Source organism: Diceros bicornis, chromosome 22 (genome assembly GCF_020826845.1).
Source record: "Diceros bicornis minor isolate mBicDic1 chromosome 22, mDicBic1.mat.cur, whole genome shotgun sequence".
In the NCBI taxonomy this organism is placed as follows: Eukaryota; Metazoa; Chordata; class Mammalia; order Perissodactyla; family Rhinocerotidae; genus Diceros; species Diceros bicornis.
Window position 1 is genome coordinate 55715124 of NC_080761.1, and position 17527 is coordinate 55732650.

Here is a 17527-nt window from a genome sequence, read left to right on the forward strand (position 1 = left end):
AGATAATGGAGCACGAGAGGAAGAACAGTCTCTGCTTGAGGGGCTAAGGAGAAACGGGGCCTGGACCAGTCAGCTTTTAATTAGGGTAAAAGGGTGGCAGACTCTTCCACAAAGCAGTTTAGGACTTAGAGGAACTTGAATAAGGCACAGGTGTTCTATAGGATACAGGGGAAGGTTTGGGAAGGAGGGGAGGCGAGGGGTTTGATGCGCTGGATCCATGGGTACGCAGAGCAGCACAAGCACATGGAATTGCCTTTTATGGATATAATCATCTGTCTGTGTTCGCCAATGTTTCAGTAGACCAAGAGAACTAGGTCAACCTTAGATAAGGCAGGGATGAGAAACTCTGAGATTACAGAGAACAGATGTCAGCTTTAGCATCTGTGTAGCTGGGTAAGCTGAAAAGATTAAGAGTAGATAGCAAGCATGGTGCCTCGTCCTTATTGGGGTATACATGGTATCGAGGGAGGGGAGGAAGACAAGAGGCAAAACCTCCTTAGACTTAACAGCACCTAGTAGAGTTGGATAGAGCTGAAGGGATGATTAAAAACACAGAATCAGGATCAAAACCAATGGAATGACACAGAACCTTCATTCTCTGCAAAAGGACCTGCCTCTGAGACTCTTCACTCTCGACAATGACACCATTCTGTACAGCTCACTGCTGGCTACTGAGGTGGGTGTTCTGGTGCACTACCACCCCCACCGCTCGGACTGAAGCCTCGTTGCCCAGGGCTGGAGTGTGGCTGCTGAGGCTCTCAGCTGACCCCCTTCCTGTGAATTGCCCTCCAAGTGGACCTGGGTGGGGGACAGCACACGTACAATGGCTGATCCAGGGTGGCTCTCAATGTGCGACATCTCTGAAGGGCCAACCCAATTTCAGAGCTCTTATTTCGGGGCCAGTGAACTCATGGACGAAAACTAAAGAAAAATGTCATTTCTTCTTCCCTTTTGTGGGAAGCCTTTATTTCCTTGCGCCTGGGCTTCCCTTTCTCTAAGTAGATGTGAAAAGCTTTTTGCATTTCAGGGTCGAGATTTTAGGTTGGAGGGTCTGGCCCACCTGGGGATCAGGTTAGAGTGACTCCATGGGGGAGCAGGAGATGGGAGTTTGAGCTGAAGAGGGTCATGGACCAGCCCTGAAGGTGGACCTCCTGACTGCTCACAACAATGCTGGGAAATGGGGTGTCCTCTGGGCAGTGGAGGCCTGCACCCCACCCTCATGTTGTAAAACCTTAGAGGGAATGGCAGCATGGACAGGTACTAGGGGTTGTGATGCTGGGAGAATCTACAGGACCAGAAACCTCTGGGGGTGGAGTGCACTGGTCCCCGAGCACGTTCTATCAAGATGGTACCCTTTCAACAATTCTTAAGGAGATATGTTGACATGACATTTTTTTTTTTTTTGTGAGGGAGATCAGCCCCGAGCTAACATCCATGCTAATCCTCCTCCTCTTTTTGCTGAGGAAGACAGGCTCTGAGCTAACATCTATTGCCAATCCTCCTCCTTTTTTTCTTCCCCAAATCCCCAGTAGATAGTTGTATGTCATAGTTGCACATCCTTCTAGTTGCTGCATGTGGGACGCAGCCTCAGCATGGCCGCAGAAGCCGTGCGTTGGTGCGTGCCGGGGATCCGAACCTGGGCCGCCAGCAGCGAAGCGTACACACTTAACCGCTAAGCCCCCGGGCCGGCCCAGACATGACATTTGTTCAATATATAATTTAAAAAGCAAACTTTAGTGCAATAGGTTTCAAACTATTATGCATCATCAGAATCACCTGGATTGTTTGCTAAACTGTAGATTGCTGGGCCCCACCTCCAGTTTCTGATTCAGTAGGTCTGGGGTGGGCTGACGTGCATTTTTAACAACTTCCCACGTGACGCTGATACTGCTGGTGCCCAGAACCACTGTCTTAGAGAAAACAGGATGGAAGTGAGACCACGAGACACATAGGACCACAGTCCAAAGCTGTGTCTTCATTGTGTGTTTGCTTGCTCAGCCGCCAGCAGGGGCGTCTCCCCCTTATCCCTCAGCTCGTGTCCCCGGTGTAAGAATTTGGCTCTGCACCTCCCTGGATGGTGTCTGGCACTCTGTGGAGCTGTGGACCCAGGTCCTCAACGGAGCTGCCAGCCTTCACAGGAACCATGCTGGCCTGGGGGAGGAGCAGAGCTAGTGAGTTTGGTTGTGCAGGTTGTAAAATGTACAAAGGTGAGCAGCAGAGGGCGAGAGTGGGGCTGGGGTTCAGCAGGTGCCCCACTCACCTGGCTGGGTACCTGGAATGGGCCACATCTGCCCGAGGAAGGTTCTTTGCACAAAGGATCCTCTGCCCCTCAAGCATGCACCGTCTTGGGGGGAGGGGAAAGTGTTGTGTCCACCCAGAGAGGGGTCCTTTTTCTAATCTGCATAGCAGGCAAGTGCAAGCTTGTGGAATCCTAGGTTGCGAGAGCAAAGTGGGAATGCAGCTGAAGAGGCTCTTTTTATGGCCCCCCAAAGGACCTGGGGTGTATCTGTGAGTCTATGAGACGGATGAGGCTTCCTCAACATGAAGGACACCGGATTGGCTGAGCCAGTTTCAATTTGCTTTAGAAAACAGAGCCATGTTCCGTTTCTCGCACCTGAGCACACTACCTCCTGTTATCAGTGTCTGTGTGACCTGGGTGGCTGAGCTCAGGGGGTCCCTGCCCCTAGCAGCATCACCAGGACCAGGGAACCTGTTAGAATTGCACATTTTGGGACCCCCTCTCTCCCACAGCCCCGCTGAATCAGGCCCAGCAGTGTGGCCCAGCTGGCTGTGTTTAACAAGCGCCCCCAGGTGACTCTGATACATGCCAGAGGCTGAGAGACACTGGCCTACGGCTTCTCACTCCAACAGGGCTTGTGGGGAGTGACAGAGAGGCCAGGGACATCATTTTAAGTGTGTTACTCCTTGTTTAAACAGGGCCTCTGGGGCCCTGCTTCACTTTCTCAGAACAAATAACAATTGCAGGTGGCAAGGCAGGATTCTTCTGCAGGGTGGAATTGGCAGAACCGAACGGGCTCCCTTCACCAGCTCCAGATTCTCGCTCCCTACCAGGGCCGGGCTAGAACTGGCTTTTTTCCGTCAATATTTTTACCTCTTTAAATCTTTTCACCCTTCTCTATTTAGTCCTCAACTTCCATTTTACCATTTAACCTGATAACCTACATTTGGGGTTGTCATGGAAAACAACATCCTGCTTTGTTAACCTGGATGGTCCTTTCAGATTTCAGAAATGGTGGTAGGCAGCGCCCAGAACCTTTCTCAGGGTACGCGGGTGTCGGGGGAAGAGGGAGAATCTCCCTCTGCCCTTTTCCTTAAGGTTCTTATGGCTGGCCAAATAATTAACAAGACAGGTTAGCAGGAGAAAATAATACTAAGTTTAATAACATGTATACATGGGAGAAAGCAGGGAAACTGCTTTCTCAACACAATAGCAGAAATTCTCGTCTTAAATACCATGTTCAGCCAATGACAAAGGAGGATTTGGGGGTGGGGGGAGTCAGTCACAGGAGATTACCACTAAAGCACAGTAAACAAGAGTAAGGTTTATTATGCAGCCCCAAGGCCTCACCTTCCACATTGATAAGTCTCTAGAAATGAGCTCATCCCCTCTCTTCTCAATACAGAGAGGGAGATACCTTTACAAATGGAGACTTCCCTTGTAAATGATTGTCTGGCAACTGTTCGCAGGGCCATCCAAAGAATGTGGCCAGAGAAACAGAACTCCCGATAAGATGGGCTTGTTGGTGCCTTTTCTATTGTAACCTCTATCCTAAATTATCTTTTATAGCAGTCATGATAGATCTGTTCCAGGAAGGAGCCACCATGTCAAATTCTTTAGGCAGTTAGTGGGGGAGGTCAAATGTCCTTCAGAGAAAACAACCAAGGTAAAGAGATAGATTTCAGGGTGGCCAAATTTTGATCTCCCACACGGGGCTTCCTCTGGGATGGCTTTACTAATGGCCATCCATTCATTCCTAATGAAGAGGAGACCGGGGATGGAGGGACTACGCTGCTTTCAGGCCTCATTGAAACGGGGGTAGAATTGCTATTGGTAGCCTTAAATGACTTGGATAAAAATAGTGTATTTTTTTTCATATTCCAATGACCATAGCTTCAAGGTCAGAATTGGGATGAACTCGTGAGCAAAATAAATTTTCTTGATTATAATGATAATTCTTAAGGTTGTAAAAACACATATTTCCTGTGAATAACGGCAGAAATTTACTTTGGAAATGAATATCAAAGGATAACCCTGTTTGAAATTACACAGAAGTTCAAAACAGTTTTAGAACAGGTAAATAGGATTCTACAGGCTAACTCAAATTTAAAGACAAAAATATTAATATTGCCAACTCTCTTAGGAAACTTGGCATTAGAAAAGAAAGCGTTATAATAGCAGAAAAAACATTCCTCAAGCTCGTAGTTTAAATTTATGGATCAATGTTATAGGCAAGCACTTAAAAACTGTCCGCACAGAATTGTTAGCCATAAATATTGTTTCTTGCTGATTCACCTGTTTTTAACAACGCTTCTTTGACAAAATGGTTTATCAATGTCAGAAATAAACCTGGTTCTTTCCTTGAAACGCTAACGGGAAACTACTCAGAGAAAAGGCAGTTCTAGCCCCGGACTGCCAGCGGTGGTTTGTCACAGGAGCCTCTTCAAGTAGAATGTATTCATCGGCACTGTGCGGCCGGCTGCCGGGCATCGCCTGATGTCGTCTGCCTTCTAAATGAGCTGGTTTTCAGTTTAGTATCTGGACACCGAAAGGAAAGCTTACGGTTAGTAGTAATTACAGTTGGTAACGTGCACTATCTAAAACAAAAGAATCTGGTGCACTTTCAATGAAATTATTTTAATTCATTGACTTATCAGAAAATTTCAGTCCTGGCCATCTATTCCAAGAGCATGCAGTAGGTGGCACCTCAAAGCTCTTTGGAGGCGAGTAGGCGCCATTTAAGCAGGAGCAGCCGCCGCTGCCGCAGTTGGCACAGATCAGAAGTCAGAGATTGAAGAGGGAGGAGGAGGAGGAGGAAGGCGGGGGGTCGGTGGGGCGGCTGTGACCGCGCCAGGCCCGCCTGGGCTGCGCGGCGCAGGTGCGCGGGGGCGCGGGCGCAGGTGCGCGCGGGGCGCGCGGGCGCAGGGCGCACGGCAGGGCGGGCAGGCGGGCGCCGGGGGCACCCGCGCGCGGGCAGCTGACAGCATCGTCACGGCGGCGCGAGGGAGCGCGCGCCCCGCCCGCCTCGGGGAGGAGCCGGCGTCCGCACAGCCTGCGCTGCCCTGTCCTATGCGAGGCGAGCTCGGGAGAAGCGCTGAGCAGAGTTGTCTTCTTCCTCAGGTAACCGATTCCCTCTCCTGTGCTGAGGCTTCGCTGCGTCCGCGCTGGGGCACTGACGGCCTTGGCATTCTTGTTTGCCAGCCCTGAAAAGGGATTGCCGCTATCTGGGAGGGCGAGTCAGCAATATAAATACTGGAGTTGTCGAGGGGGGAAAAAAGCTGCATTTCTGTATCTTTGTCCGGGAGAGTGAGCATCTTGATACCTTTGTCTAAAACGTGTTCTTTAAAAAAAAATATCTGTATCTTACACGTTATTTGGGTTTCCTTCCAAAACAGGAGTTAGTGTTTTAGAAAATTATGTGGTGCAGGTGTTCCTATTAATGTGGAAGTTGATTTCATGGATTTACGAAAGTCAGGAAAAGATGTGGTCCAGAGAAAGATGCAAAGCACGTTACAGGCTGCTGTCTTCAGCATGTTTTCCTACTAGACCGAAGCCCTCCCTGGGCTTGCTGAGACTTGGCTGAATATTCTAATTCTTCTTTTAAAGAATGCGTTTCATGATATCTCCGTGTGTTTCTTGCTGTTTCCTTGTTGTAAGAGCAGGATGCAGGAGAGGCTCCACATCCCATCTGTAGTTGTAAGAATGTGGTTCCCAAAGATGACAATGACTGCTGACAGCTCCCGGGCTCACCTGCAAAGCTTTGCTGGCTTCTCACGGTGTGGGGAACTGCCTGAGTCGTCCGTCCTGAAAAATGCTGTTTTTCTCTTTAAAACTCCAATTCACGTTCCATGGGGGTTTGGGAGACTTGTAAACCAGAAGCCCTGTGAATCGTGTTACATCCATTGAATGGTGAAATACAACGCTGTGGTGGAATTCAGTGTCTTCCGACTGTGCAGTGACACAGCTTACCTTCCGCAAGAATTGATTCTACATATTTGCTTTCTTATCTTTTGAACGATCCCCTTCCATGTGAGAAGCTAGTCTTAGCATAGGAGACCCTTTCTGCTTTGAACTAAAAACTTTAAGAATATTCTTTTTAAGGAAGATTTTCTAGGTAACAATAAAAGCCTGGAGCATTTTACATTCCAGATCAGTCCAAATGTACTTCTTTTCCAGTGGCATTTGGATTTGAAGAGGTGGAGTGGGAGGGAGAGAAAAGAGGAAGATAAAATTAGAATAAATTTAACAATTTTGTGGAGGAATAATACTATTCCTCCTGAAATTGCAAATTGTCAACAATTCTATTTCTGGAAATGCTGGAGGTTCTATGTGGCACAGGAAGACCCATAGTTCATCATACAGAAACAGAAGATATAAGGCAAGGAAACATTTTAATCCCATTTAACACATGGCATTTATTTAGTATTAGGGACATGGTCCCTGGAGAACACAGGGAAAGGAGGGGGGAGAGAGAGGTGATTGCCGCTCTCCGTTGCAGCATTGCTGCCCAGTCCTCAGTTCTCTCTGCAGATGGAAATTATATGTGCATGGTTATTGCAGAAACCTCCAGAATCTTTTGTTAGAGCTTTACTAGAGTTGTTTCTAAGAAGAGACTCAGAAAACACCCAAATTGAATTCCAAGTTGTGGAAGTCCCTTTTGAGCTTGTGTCTAACAATCTAGCATCCTTAGCCATCAGCAATGCCACTGTGCCGTGAGAAGAGCAGAGAGGACTTTCTGTTAATTTCATGTTGTGCGTATCCTATAAAATACACATGACTTTGTTAGAAATGTGTTATTTTGGGGTGAATACTGTCTCTACTCTGATGCCTGCACCTCTTACTGAAAAATTAAAACCTTTGAAAAATAATGGGGGTTCTTTCATCAAACAGTGTATCTGTGATAATAAGGGCATATTGTTCATTCTCCTGATATTATGGCCATAGTGGACATATTAGTATATTGGAAATTAACCTATTGATTTAGACAAAATCTTCAGTTTCTCCCAGGATAAATGCAGTGAATGTTTGCACTCAGGCAAATTTCTTTGTTACAAAAAGGAGCATTTGGTTGTCTGGGGTGAGGAGCTTGCCTGCCAGCTGTTTCAAGTTAAAAAGGGTTTGGTGCTGACCTGTAACTTTAATTCAGATAACCGCTGTGCCCCATTGTCAGTTGTAAGGTGGACTGGAACGATTCATCTATCACCCATCCACCTATCTATCTATCTATATCTGCCCATCAATCATCTATCTTTCTATCATCTATCTATCTGGTATGGGTATTTACAATGGATAGATGTCTCTTTAAAGGCAGAACTGATTTCTATGACCTTAATTGTTTTTGGTTATAATTTTTCTAGGAAAATAACTGCTCTTATTCCAAAGGGAAGGTGATGGTTGTCATGTTGTCACAATTGCTATTGTTCTTTTACAATTTAAATTTACACATGCATGCACATTTAAAGATTAACTTAAAGTTATTTAATTGATTTCAAATAATGCTTTAGTTTTTGTTTCATTATGTGGTTGCAAGGCTCTCTTCCTTGGCTGGGTAAGTATTCTTTAAACTACTTGGAACAAATGCCCTCTCATTCTCCCTCCTTTGCTCTCGCTACCGGCAAATTCCGGAAAGAAAGATTCTTGTAGCTTTCTCTTTAGTGCAGTATTTCTCCATCACTCAGTACTGTCCAATAGAAATAACATGTGTGAGCCACAAGCGTAATTTAAAATGTCCTACTAGTCACATCAGAAAAGTAAAAATAAACAGGTAAAATTGATTTTAATAAGTATTTTCTTTTTTTTTTTTTTTTTTTTTTTTTTTTTTTTTTTTTTTTTTTGTGAGGAGATCAGCCCTGAGCTAACATCCGCTAATCCTCCTCTTTTTTTGCTGAGGAAGACGGCCCTGGGCTAACATCGGTGCCTATCTTCCTCCACTTTATATGGGACGCCGCCACAGCATGGCTTACCAAGCAGTACTTCGGTGCGCGCCCGGGATCCGAACCAGCGAACCCCGGGCCGCCGCAGCGGAGCGCGCGCACCCAACCGCTTGCGCCACCGGGCCAGCCCCTAATAAGTATTTTCTTTAACCCAGTATGTTAAAAATGACCATTTAAAGATGTAATTAATACAAAATACTAATAAGATATTGTACAATTTTTTTCCTGCTAAGTCTTACACTTACAGAACATCTCAATTCGGGTTAGCCGTGTTTCAAGAGCTGGATAGCCTGTGTGGCTAGTGGCTGGTGTATTGGCCAGCACACATATAGATAACCTTTTGACAAAGCAATTTAAAAACTGAAATATTAGGAGTCATTAAATTAAACCAATTAAACATCAAAAATAAATATACAAATGATCTCCAATTGCTGTAATACCTGTGTCCCATCCTGCCCTGCCATTAACTAGTTGTGTAATCTTGAACCTATTACTTACTTCTTTATCAGTAAAACAAGAGGATTGGGTCAAATACATCCCCTGATTCTATGAAAAATAACAAGTGGCTGGATTTATGGATTCAGCCCACATGAGCTCGGGGGCTCCTGTGGCAGAAACGAAGGAGCACACCTGGTGGTGGGCACCCACTTTGCACCAAGTTCCCTTCAGTCCAGTCATGGACCTCAGCAACTGAGTCCTCCTGTCCCGTTAGCAATCAATCTATTTCCATATTTAAATTCCTTTATTGTGCAAGTAGCAGTAGACACATCGTAAAATCGATAAACAGCTGGAGAACTAGTATTTACTGGGTGAGTGAATATGCTTCACAGATCTTTTCATATTATCCTTCGCTGGTATGTGTATTTTTTGATGTTTGTATCTATCTGTCTCAAAACCATTCAGTAAGGTTTGGAAAAATGTAATGCTTTATGATTGACTGACTCATGGGTACCGACTTCCTGAAACGCAGAAATGAAAGACCTTAGTGAAAAGATGTCAGTTTCTTCCCCCAGTCCTGGGATAGCCCCCATGATCAATGAGTGCCGGAGGGGTGGGTACCATTCCCATCACACGGCTCTCATCCCGGAAGTCATGATAGGAGATCTGAAGAGAGCAGCATTTTGTGTGAAAGGAGTGTGTGCAGTGTTTCTCTGAAGCTAATCAATGTCTGGAAAGTGATTGTTTTTCTGAGGAAATAAGAGAACACAGAGACTTTCCATTAGGCCTTCCCACAATAATCTCTCTCTCTCTCCTCCCTTAACTTCTGAAGCTGGGCTCCAGAAGGGGCCAGATACTTACCAGACCTCAGACAGGAGCCCTTGGAGGGGGAAGCTTTCCCTCCTATGTCGTCTTCACACTCCAGTTATTTTATTGGAGCACTTCTGTGACTTCTGAATTTGGTGTTTATTTTCAGATGATACTGAGCTAAGAGGAAAAATGATCAGTATCCAGGTCTCTGCATCAGAGCAAAGCCAGGAGTTCAGCAGCTCTCTATCACATTCAAAATCCAACTCAATGGCATTTTCCTTTCTGTATAAACTTGGACTCATCTCCCCAACTCTACCACCAAGCTACCTCTCCCCATGCCCCGAGTACACATACACATCAGATCAGAGGTTATCTCATTGCCTGCTCACCTATGAAATAGTCCTGCCACTTAAAGAAGGACTGTGCTTCTCTTTTGAGGCCTCCTTGGACTTCATTGGGTTCCTGACCTCAGAATGAATGGCAGGCCACCACAAAGTGTAAGATGGCATTTCTGTTTTAGTAGGGTCTCTGTAAAGAGGAGGTTGGAACTGTTGAATGATAGAAATGACAGGGTGACCTAGATTTTGAAAAGAACCCAAATTTCCCAGGGTATCATGACAACCAAGTGTTTATTTATTTTTGATTATCCCAGATAGATTTACAGGTGGCACTCTGTACATCTCTTCTTTGTTCTTCCATTCTTTTAGGTGTTAAATTCCTCTAAACATACTGACAATTTCAGATGCAGAAATAGATCAGGTTGTTGGAGCAAATATTTAAACATAAAGTGTAAAAATGTAAATATAGGAGGATTTTTTTGAGGGAGCAATTTTTAATGATCTCAGAGTAGGGAAGAATTTTCCAAGGATAATCCTAAACTTCCTCCAAAGAGGAAAAGTTTGTTAAATTTGGCTACATAGAAATTTTAAATTTCTGTTCAGAAAAAATAGACAATAAACAACATCAAAGGACAAATGACAGCTGGAAAGAAACATTTGCAACGTATTTCAGATGAGGTCTGATTTTCTTAATACAGTGGGTCTCCAAGTTCGTGAGCATCCGGATCACCTGATGGGCATTTAAACCTGAGATTGCTGAGTTTAAGCCCAGAGACTCGGATTCAATGGGGCCAGACCAGTTCTAGCACTGTCCCAGGTGAGGGGATGGTGAGGTCTGCTGAGAACAGTTGGAGACCCACTGCCTTAGCATAGGATGAATACCATCCTTGTAAACTAATGGGCAACTGAGCAGAGGGCAGAACATGCAGGTCTCAAAGATACAAATACAAACTACTTTTAACATATGAAAAGATGCTCAATGTTACACAAACTAAATAAATGCAATTAAATGAGTAATGAGAAACAGACTTCTTATTACAGTGGAAAGGATCAAAGAGTTTGATAATACACTGGACTGAGCCAGGTGTGAGGAAATAGCCCTCATACATTGTAGGGGGCAGGTGAAAGAAATCGGTGGTAATTTTGGAGGGCAACTGGTGATCTCTATCAAATTTAAAATGCACATACCCTTTGATCCAGCAGATCCACTTATACAAGTTTATTTTACAGAGACTCAAAAATGTGATGAGATACTTATGTTTAAGGCTGTTCATTGATCCAAAAAAGCACCTGAGAACCTGGTTGATAAGTGATGGACCAGCTCTCTGGGGAGTCCTATGCAGCTGTTAAAAAGCATAATATGGCTGTGTATGTACTAATATAGACAGATCTATGTGAAACACTGTGCATACTACACTCCTGTTTGTCTCTCTGTCTTTCTCACTACTTAGCTAGCAATTGGTCTCTCTCTTTGACTAGATACCATTTTGTTAACACTGGACCACAGTGCTGGTTCTTTACCATTGACCACTCAACTTGTAACTCACATGGTAAATGTTTCACTACTAACCCTCTTTCCCATCCTGTGTAGCTCTTGGCAAGAGACTGTTTCTGGTGATTGAGACAGAAATCATATTGAGTAAGTTGCCATTGTGAGTTAATGTGGAACAATGAGCCCAATCAAGTTAAAACATTGGAAAAGTGTACGACTTTGTCTCTTTTTGTTTTTGCATTTCCAAACATGAAATATTGTTGATATTTGCATTGGTCACTTTTTTGTGCTACTTTCATTCTTCCATGGGTGTTCTAAGAATTTTCTCTCTTGAGATTATCCATGTCTTTCGTTTAGAGCAATTCTAGTTTCCATTGAAGCCATTCCACGTGGAAACACAAGCCATGTTGGGGCTCTACAACCCTGAGACAGCCGATGCGACCCAACCTTAATTGTAGGGCTTGTACTAATTGGGAACTGTACTAATTAGAAATCTGTACTAAGTGGGAACTGCGAGTCTTTATTTTACCCTAGCATTGAAAGGTACGTGAATCCTAATCATTTGCATATCACCTCATTGCCTTCTCCTAAGACCTGCAAAGACCAGCGCAATCAGAGCTCCTGCTTCGACTCCAGTCTCCTGTGGCCTGGGCCTTTATCGGTCAGCCTTATCAGGACGCTTTCCCTGTGGCGTTTGAGCTACATTAAAATAACGATTTAAAAATCCCATGACGTGAGTATGACCCATGTTTTCCTACAAGCAGGTGTTATCTTGACCACTTGGTGTGGTTGCTTGGAGTTCAGCTTCTGGTGTGGACCTTTTATGAGGCATCTATGACTTTTTTGATGAGTCAGAAAACATACACAGTCATCTATGCTTAGCTGCCTAACAGCATTATTGCATTTTTAAAGTTAATGTGATACTGGTCTGAAAGTTGCTTGCAATGTTACAAGTTAGTGTAAGAAACTTCCTTCCTCAGCTTCTTAGAATCAGAGCTCCTTGTTCAGTTGTTGCTAAGTTGGGTTGGATGAATGCCTTTCGGGGTTGCCTACACCTGAGTTGAAGTGCAGGTTCCGCTGCTTACCAGCTCTGCCGCAGTGCGCTGTGACTTGAACGCCTGGAGTCTAGTTCCCTTATCTGTAAAACGGGGCTGTTAACACCTACATCAGAGATGTTTCCGAGATCAAGCTTGTCTCAACACTTGCTGGAGGGTCAGGATTCCTGGGCCATGCTGGTGCTTGCTATCTGATCAGCATCTTTTTTTTTTTTTTTAATTTTATTTATTTATTTTTCCCCCAAAGCCCCAGCAGATAGTTGTATGTCATAGCTGCACATCCTTCTAGTTGCTGTATGTGGGACACGGCCTCAGCATGGCCCGAGAAGCGGTGCGTCGGTGCACGCCCGGGATCCGAACCTGGGCAGCCGGTAGCGGAGCGCGCGCACTTAACCGCTAAGCCACGGGGCCGGCCCTGATCAGCATCTTAATGGTCACTCTCTCTCCCCTTCTCAGATTTGTTCTTCTTAACAACCTGGCACGAAGCCCCATGGCTTGTAGTTGCTCCTTGCTTCTGGATGGATTTCTGGCCTCCAGCATCAGACTTTTCTAATTTACCTAGTATACACACTCTCCAATTAATCTTAAAATATTGGTGTTTTTTCTTTACATCTTTCTCTTTGAGCTGGACCTACAGGGACTCCCTCTCTTGTGTCTGGTCAAATCCATCTTCCTTCTTTTGCCAGTGCTCTTTTCCTGTGTTCCTTGCCTGAGCTCCTCTCCCCACAGGCAGGCCTGACTCTGTACGGGAATTCATACTGTTTGGAATATGTGAGAAGGTTGCCTGCTTGAGATTTTTGTGGTTCTGGTCCTGATCTGTTCATCTGTGGGCTGACTCGGGGGGTCCTGGGCTTGGCCAGGAACCTGCTGAGGGCAGGTGTTACTGGGGGCTATCTGATGTTTTCTGTCAGTGGGTTCTGGACACATCCATAGCTACAGCCTTTTATAGCACGTTGTGCTGACCTTCCTAGTAACCATAGAGCAGACACAAATAAATACACATTGATTCATGGTTCACAGCTCTCGACTGTGCGCCCTTGCCTTTTCTCGCTTCATCAGCTTCTGACTTCCTGGATATTCTCATGTGCTTGTCAAGGGCGTTGGCCCCTGGTTCACTGTTCTCCCTCACCCTGTGTTCAGATGTCATCCAGGCCGTCTGTAGTCTTTTTCCTCCACTCCTCTTAAGCTCCAAACCCATAGTTACAGTCACAGGGGCTCTCGTCAGCCCTGGGCCTCTCCCATTTCCAGAGGGACAGTGGAGCATCCCCTCTAACCACAGCGCCCTGTCTTTGCAACATGCTGCTCAACTTCTCGTCGAACCTCTCCAAGAACTTACGTTTTATCTTGCTCGGTTGTTATCTGCCCATTAACATTTATACGTGTTCATGGCTGTGTATTTTCAAATTAATTAAAAAAACCCTCTTTTAAAAATCAAAACTGGGTACTACTCAGCCACCAATTCACAACCAAAGTCTCAGGAACTGTTTCTGAGCTGCCTGTATGAATTTCTGCATCACCTGCTCACTCCTCGACTTACTGCAATGGAGCTTCCACCCGTGGCGCCATCAAAATGGCTCTTGCTAGTGACTTTCATTGCTGTCCAGCAAGGGTGCTTTCCAGTTCCCGTTGTGCTTCCCTTCCTAGTCTCAGTCCACGCTGTTGAGGCCTCTCTGGTTCTGCAGCCCAGACTTCCCTTGGCTTCCACAGCGTGGCCCTTCTCTGCAGTTGCTTTGACCCTGAGGCCACTCCTTTTAATTCTTTGCAGACCCACTGCCTTTCCAAACACCGAGTTCTGAAGTCTCCTCAGGCCGTGTCTAAGTCCTCTACCCTCTTCTCTTTGTCCACACAAGCCGTCTCGTCCACACACTGGGCTTCAATCTCCACCTCAGCACAGATGACTCCCAACTGTCCCTTCTGAGCCCAGATGCTACGGCTGCCCCTGCACGATTATCCACCTGCCCACTGGATGTGAGCCCTCGACCGTCCCGAAGACCTTTTCAGGATCTTCCCCCCAACCTGACCTTTGTGGGACATTCTCCCGGTAAATGATCTCATCCCATTTCTTCGGTTCCACCAACTGGAAACCTTGGGAGTTTTTCTTGACACTTTATTCTGTCTCGCTCCACATCTTAACTCCTTCCCTCACCAACCATCACCAGTTGATGTTCCATCCCTGCTGTCACTCTAGTCTAAGCTGCCCGTTTTTGGTCTGCTCTGTTATGCTGGACTTCTTTTCCACTTTCTCCATTGGAGCCAGACCGCTTCAATGGCTGCGTGTTGCCCTCTGAAAGCCTGTGTGATCTTGGCCATGCCTCGCTCTCTAGCTTCACCTCATGTTGCTTTCCCCCTGCTGACTGTGGTGGGCATGCTGCCCTCCTTCTGGCATTTGGAGGGCTCCAGATCTGGAGCCTCAGATACACGGAGGGCTCTCCCTCCGTGGGGCCGCTCTTGGTCCGGCTTTGTTAGGAGACATCGCCAGCAACAGCACTGCCCCCTGCACTGTGGTTGAACTAGTGGCATGGTCCACACTCGTCCTCTGTTGTTGCAGCCTGGAAGCCACGTCTGAGATCCCACTTAGCCTAGTGAAGTGTCCATGGTGACCGCAGGTGTGTGGCCAAGTAGTGATGATGGCCCAGGTCTCTGCCCACGTTGCTCTCACCTGAGGCACGTGGCTTAGCCTGGCCTTGCCAATCTGTTCATTAAAAGCAAAATACGGATTTGTTCACGCACCAAGCAGATTCTTATTACACACTTCCTATGGGCCGGTGGTGTTCAGGCCCTGGAGAAACAGCAGTAAATGAAACAGATGAATAGCCCCCATGGAGCTCACAGTATAGTGGAAGTAAGTGCAAATCTTAAAAAAGTCAATTACGTAGCGTGTCAGAAAGGGATCTGTGCTATGGAGAAAAATGAGGCAGGAAGAGGTTACAGACTCCAGGGTGAGGTTGGGATTGTGAATTCAGATGGGGTGTGAAGGAAAATCTTGTTGAGAAAGTGATATGTGAACATAGGCCTGTGGAAGGTGTGGGGGGAAGAGTGTTCCAGGTAGAGCGAACAGCCAGTGCAATGGCCCTGAGGCAGGAGCATGCAGATGTGTCCAAGTAGCAAGGAGGAGTCTAATATGGTTGGAATGAAGTGAGCTGGGGGCAAAATAGTAGGAGGTGAGGGTGCCGGTGGGGGCAGAGTCCTTTAGCTGTCACTGGCAAGGAGACAGGACGGCTGATGGAGGGTTTTGAGCACAGGAATGACGTGATCTGGTGCCGGGTTGGCGAGATGATTGGAATGACTCAAGGTCTGAATCAAGCTGACCACTTCGGAGGCTGCTGCAGAGAGCCAGGTAGGAGATGACAGTCGCTCGGAGAACGTGGGGGCCGTGGGGATGGTGATTCATGGTTAGGTCTGGGCATGTTTTGAAGATGTCGCTGACACACTTTGCTGATGGGTTGGACGTGAGTACAAGAGAACACGAGGGTTTCAAGAGGACTCTGCAGGGTCTGGCCTGGACACCTGGAAGGAAAATGTTGCCATGGACTGAGACGAAGAAAGCTGTAAGGGGAGCAGTTTGGGGTGATAGAGGGCCATAGTTCCATCTTGCACACGTCTCCAAGGCCGCAGGGGGAGATGTCCAGGAGGGAGGGCCACGCCAGTCTGCAGTTCTGGAGAGAGGCCTGGCCACGGGTGTGCACTGGGAGCACGTGGATGATGTCCAAAGTCATGGGGCCAGGTGACACTGCTGCGAGGGAGAGCAGAGTGTGCGGCTGTCTTCCTGGGGAGCTCCTTAGGAGCGATGGCACTGGCCCATCTCCCCTGCCATCGCCCTGGTCCGAGCCCGGACCTCCTGGCCGTCTGCTGCTTCCTCTCCTGCCCCTCAGAGGCCTCATGGAGGTCCTGGGACAGTGGGGGTCGGGTCTGTCCCTCCTCTGCTCAAATCCCATGGTGGCCTCCCGTCCTCCTCACAGTAAGAGCTGCCTCTACCCGCCCACCTGTCCCTGCCCACTGCTTTGTAGACCTCATCTACTTTTCTCCCTCCCTGCATTCTGGAATCCTCCGTGTTCCTAGAACATGTCATGCTGCCATCTGTGTTTGCACCTGCTGTTCTCTCCACCAGGGATCTCTTCCCCCAGGTACCTGGAGTTCACACCATCACCTCTCTCAAATCTTTGTTCAGATGGCAGCTTTCAAGGGGACCCTGCTCGGGCTTCTTGTCATCTCTGATGTCCACTACACGTTCTCGAAATATAACTGAAACTTATTGCACCCAAATGCACCCACACCCATGGAAATCCTTCATTTGGGAGACCTTTAAAATGATTAAAAAAAATCTGATTTTTAAGTTTGTAGCTGTACAGATAGGAAAGCTTTTTAGGGACACATTTGCATTGCTTTTGGCAAAATCATGTAATGATGGAAGCATTTTTGTTGTTGTTGAGGAAGATTAGCCCTGAGCTAACTTCTGTTGCCAATCCTCCTCTTTTTGCTGAGGAATATTGGCCCTGGGCCAACAGCCATACCCGCCTTCCTCTGCTTTATGTGTGGGATGCCACCACAGCATGGCTGGATGAGTGGTGTGTAGGTCTGTGCCCGGGATCTGAACCCGCAAACCCCGGGCTGCCGAAGTGGAGCACATGAACTTAACCACTACGCCACCGGGCTTGCCCCATTGAAGCCTTTTTATACATTTCTGTTCAAAATGCTCTCTCCATAGGACAGTCGTTTTTCCAAAGGAGGTACTGTGTCCCTCCCTTATTTAAAATGTCACCTTCATATTACAAGAATGGAGGCACTGTGCTTATTTTTGGGAAAGAGCTGCTATGTGTCATACTACTATCAGCCACCTGCCACACAGAAAATGGTAATGAATTTAGAACAATTGCTTTTTGTATAAAATACACACGACCTGGGGCCGGCCCAGTGGCACAGCGCTTAACTGCGTGCGCTGTGCTGCTGGCGGCTCGAGTTCACATCCCGGACGTGCACCGATGCACCGTTTGTCAGGCCATGCTGAGGCGGCGTCCCATATAAAGTGGAGGAAGATGGGCATGGATGTTAGTCCAGGGCCAGTCTTCCTCAGCAACAAGAGGAGGATTGGCATGGATCTTAGCTCAGGGCTGATCTTTCTCATACACACACACACAAAAAACACACAACTTGCCTTTCGGTTCTGCAACAGTTATATTTTCTTTGCCTCGAGATAACTAATGAACCATCATGTGGTGGAAAAT

At 46.6% G+C, this 17527-nt stretch overlaps 1 protein-coding gene across 1 annotated transcript in view; it reads left to right on the forward strand.

Annotated features, from left to right (window-relative positions):
- The first annotated feature begins 5258 nt into the window (after nucleotides 1-5258).
- Nucleotides 5259-17527, forward strand: part of DIRAS2 (DIRAS family GTPase 2) — a 29159-nt gene continuing 16890 nt past the window's right edge. Inside the window, exon 1 of the mRNA XM_058566035.1 lies at nucleotides 5259-5359. The gene's annotated coding sequence lies outside the window, so the exon portion shown is untranslated. The remainder of the gene's footprint in view (nucleotides 5360-17527) is intronic.